The sequence below is a fragment of the Microtus oregoni genome, unplaced genomic scaffold (assembly GCF_018167655.1).
Source record: "Microtus oregoni isolate MIOR12 unplaced genomic scaffold, Mior012 000156F_ref0000345, whole genome shotgun sequence".
NCBI lineage: Eukaryota > Metazoa > Chordata > Mammalia > Rodentia > Cricetidae > Microtus > Microtus oregoni.
This window is the reverse complement of record NW_024544811.1, coordinates 1,014,841-1,019,394: the sequence shown is the minus strand read 5'-3', so window position 1 is coordinate 1,019,394 and position 4,554 is coordinate 1,014,841. Positions and strand designations below refer to the sequence as shown.

General features: G+C 38.1%; 1 non-coding gene across 1 annotated transcript; it reads left to right on the top strand.

Annotated features, from left to right (window-relative positions):
• The first annotated feature begins 407 nt into the window (after positions 1-407).
• LOC121445090 lies at positions 408-539 on the top strand. The gene has a single exon (XR_005973873.1). It is a non-coding gene; the product is annotated as a small nucleolar RNA SNORA25 (small nucleolar RNA).
• The last annotated feature ends 4,015 nt before the right edge of the window (positions 540-4,554 follow it).

Below are 4,554 nucleotides of genomic sequence, written 5' to 3'. Positions count from 1 at the left end.
AACTAATATGCTTGCCATAAAAAATTCTAAAAATTAAAGGAAAAAATTAGCATAAACACCCAATTCATCAAAATTTTAAGTAGCCCTTAAACTTGTGAAAAGATAGAGAACTTCCCTCACAATAAGGATATACTAAGTAACATTGTGCTGAGTACTCGATTAGCAGAGGCTAAAATGTCCAGCAAAGGACTCTGATTGGTGAAGCTAGGCCAAAAAAGATATTAACTTGTGTTGATGGTCATAAAGAAAATTGGTACCACTCTTGAAGCTAACTTGTCAATATCATTTGATATAGATTTTACATAGCAACCCCACTATAATCTGAAGATTTGTTTTCATTAATACAAAAAGAAGTGCAAAGCTATTTATCATACCATTGTCTGTAACTACAAAATACTGAAGTAGTAGGGTCATTTCAAAGAGGGCTTGTTGGACTGTGAAACCAAAAGCTCTTTACGCTGTGACCAAAGATTGATGTTCTTCACAGAAGAAGAAAGCAGGCACTTGATAGTGTTGTGTTTTTCTGAGAAGATAACATGCATTCCCCAAGTCAGAAGCTGTGAGTGCTTCTTTCTTTAAATCCCTTTAGAAATCTGGAAACCATGTGACTCAGGATGGAGAGCAATGGAATCAAATCCCTTAAATAAAAATTTATTTACAATAAAAAATATTGAAATAGTTGTATAAACTGTAATACATCCATACACTGCAATACAATGAAGTTCTGTAAAATAATTTTGCGTTTTTTATTGTTGCTTGTTGTTGGTTAGTTTTGAATATTTTTTGACAGAGTCTTACCATGTAGCCCAAGCTGGCCTCAAACTTGTTATGTAGCCCAGGCTAGTTTCAGCCTCACTATCCTCCCTACTTCATCTCAGCTTCAGCTATCCCAGTGCTAGGATTATAGGCATACACTACAATATTCAGACATATAGAAATTTGTAAAAGAAAATTACTGTTTCACTAAAAAGTAAATATCTACAAAGATTTGGGAGTAATCCTAGCATAGAATATTAGCAGAACCAAATGAAATCATTTTTATCTGAAAATTAATAGCATAATAATTCTGAAAGTAGAAAAGGCAAAGTAGCTAAAATCTCTGTTTAATGTTTGAGGAGCAGTACACAAATTCTAAAAACAATTTATCTTAATCTGAAAGGCCATGTGAATATAAATTCTTTTAATAGCGACTTTGATGATTTTGTAGCTTAAACTCTGGGCTCTAAACCATTTTCCAAGGACTTTACACTTGCAAGTGTATGTGCTTCTTTGCCACTAGGAAGACCTAAGTTCAAGGAAAGATGTTTTAAAGAGGCAATTCTCCTACAAAAACAACACAGCTGGGTCATGGTAAATCAGATTTGGCTGTAGAATAAACTCTCTTTACTTCCTTTACAACCACTATCTGATCTGACTTAAGGCCCACTCCAAGTGATGGCACCCATACTCAACACTGCTAGGATAAAGCCATACAAGTGGTAAGGAAAAAACTAGTGATAAAATGACTCCTGCTGGCTGATATTCTGCTATGCTCGTAGATCAGTGTCTTTTTCGGCCATCATTAGATAAGCTTCCTCCTGCAGCAGATGGGACCAGATGCAGAGACTCAAAACCAGACATTATGCAGGAGGGAGGGAAAGAAAGAGGGAAGAAGAGAGATAGATACAGAGAGAGAGAGAGAGAGAGAGAGAGAGAGAGAGAGAGAGAGAGAGAGAGAGAGAGAGAGAGGACCTTGGAACACATCGCTCTAAATGGGAGGTCTCCATCAAATTCCTCCCCTCAGAGTTCATGGAACCCTGAGGAACAGGAGGTGGAAACTGAGTAAGAAGCAGAGGTAATGGATGATACTAGGAGAACAAAGCCTTCTAAATCAACTAAATGAAAGTCATATGAACTCACAGAGACTGAAGCAGCTAACACGGGGCCTATAGGGCTGCCTCATGTCCTCTGTGTGTGTATTATTGCTTTCAGTTTAGTATTTTTATGTCATTCCTGAGTGTGTAAACTGACTCTTCCACCTTATCTTGTGCTCTTTTCCTTCTGTTGGTTTGCCATATGAAACTTTGACGTGTTTTATTCTAATCTTACTATATTTTATTTTTGGTATCTCTTAGAAGTCTGTTCTTTTCCAATGAGAGACTAAAGGGAGTGGATCCAGAGTGGGAAGGAGTCAGAAAGAAACTGGGAGGAGAGGGAGAGAGGGAATTAGAATCAGGCCATATTTTTTAGAAAAGAATCTATATTCAATAAAAGGGAGGGAAAAGAAACATAAGAATAAAATCAATTTATATGTTCAAGGCCTGTGAACTATGCTTGTGACCGCAAAGGGTCAGCAGTATGCTTTAAGTCAGACATAAAAATTGCCTCTCCTAACTTATGAAATGTCTACTTCACATCCAAGACAGTTGAAACCTCCCCAAACTCCAGTTCTATGCATTGTCTTGTCCTTTGGAAAAAATAAAAAAAAAATGCAAGCAGCAAATGACTTCATCTGCTTGTTTATTTACATCTTCACGGCAGGGGCATTCATGTGGAATTTATAGTGTACCTTTCAAGACTCACTTCCTTCCTTTCACCATGTGAATCCTGTGAATCTTGGAGATTAAATTTGGGCTTTAGGGTCAAGAAATTTTTTTACCCTCAGAGTCATCTTGCCCGCTCACTTTTAATTTTTAAATTAAAAGCATTCTCATCTAACAAATGTGATCAGGGAACCTTCTTTTCCTCACAAAGCTTGTGTTTGGAAAATGATAAAATGTGTCCTATTAGTCAGACTTGGCCTAATTCTCTTCTGCTTTCAAGAAAAGTCTAATTCTCTTTGACTTTAGCCCTGTGCTTTTTGCAGTTTGGTGGTTAGCTTCGCGGGTTGCCTCTAGGTGTGTTTGCCCTTTGTTCCCCCTTTCCCTCTGAGTTGTACTTTTCCCCCTGAGGGTTGATTCTTTCCTACTGCTGTTTTCGTTTTCTACATTTCCAGGCAAATGTTTGGGTGCAAAGATCCGAGCCCACTTCTTGGGTTCTTTCATCACAGAGTTTGGAAAACTGGGCTGCCAGACCACTGCCGAACCTCCTCCCGCCATTAAATAACCTTTAGAGATACTATTTGGACAATATAACCTGGAGGTATAGATGAAAGAACTCTAAAATAATATTGAATTCAAGCTGGTAGACTTCTTTTTCTCAGAGGAGTGGGATAGTACTACTGAAATTACTTTCTGTGTATTCTAGGACTGGACAGATAAGTAAATATAACGTGGATCAAGAAAGTTAGATCTCTTATTGCCACAGGAGTCAGTTACAAATATGAGAAGCAGAATAATCAGTTGGGAGGTAAAGACAGGAGGATCAGGAGAGAAGGTCATTCTTAGCAACATAGTCAAAACGACTTGCAATACATGAGACCAGTTCTCAATACACCAAGAGATAGATGTACACACACACACACACACACACACACACACACACACACACACACACACACGAGGCAGCAACAAATATGAGAAGCAGAATAATCAGTTGGGAGGTAAAAGACAGGAGGATCAGGAGAGAAGGTCATTCTTAGCAACATAGTCAAAACAACTTGCAATACATGAGACCAGTTCTCAATCAATACACCAAGAGATAGATGTACACACACACACACATACACAGACACACACACACAGCCTTTCTAGTTCTTTTGATCATGAGGACCTAGAAATGAGCATTTCTAAGACCCTGAACTTGGCTTCTAAATACTGAAAGGAATCATGACCCTTAGAAGAGATGTATGATTTCAAGGATAGAACAAATAAAAAGCACGATGAACCTGGAATATTCTGGTATGCCAGAAAAAGAGACTGTGTTCCAATCTGATAGAGACATGTCAAAAGAAAACAGGAGTCACTTTTCCAGTGTTTTCATTTGACCAAATCAGGTGCAGTTTGAGCTAAGTAAACGACAGTTAAAAATGCAATTTGTTAAATAAGAATTAAAAATTCACATTAATATAATTGGAAACAAACCAAGAATGATCTTCTAATTTTGCTTTGTTTTGTTTTTCAAGACAGGGTTTCTCAGTGTAACAGTCCTATAAAGTGTAACTCACTTTGTAGAGCAAGCTGGTCTCACACTCAGAGAGATCTGCCTGCCTCTGCCTCTACCTCCCATCAAGGACGATTTTAATGTAGGTACTAGCAAAGAAATGTAAATCAATAATGGAATTAGAAAAGTCACTATGTAGCAGCTATTAAAGTAATAATTAATTTCTGGGTGGTGGTGGCACACACCTCTAATCCCAGCACTTGGGAGACAGAGGCAGGCAGATCTCTGGGAGTTCAGAGCCAGCCTGGTCTACAGAGTGAGTTTCAGGACAGCCAGGACTGTTACATAGAGAAACCCCATCTAGAAAAACCAAAAAGAAAACAAGTAATAATTACTCTAGATGAAAATAAATCTATTTGTGCTAGTTGGGTTTTGTCAAATTGACACAAACCTGGACATATCTGGGAAGAAGGACTCTCAACTTGAGAAAATGCTTCCATAAGATTGGGCTGTGAGCAAGTCTGTGGGGCTATT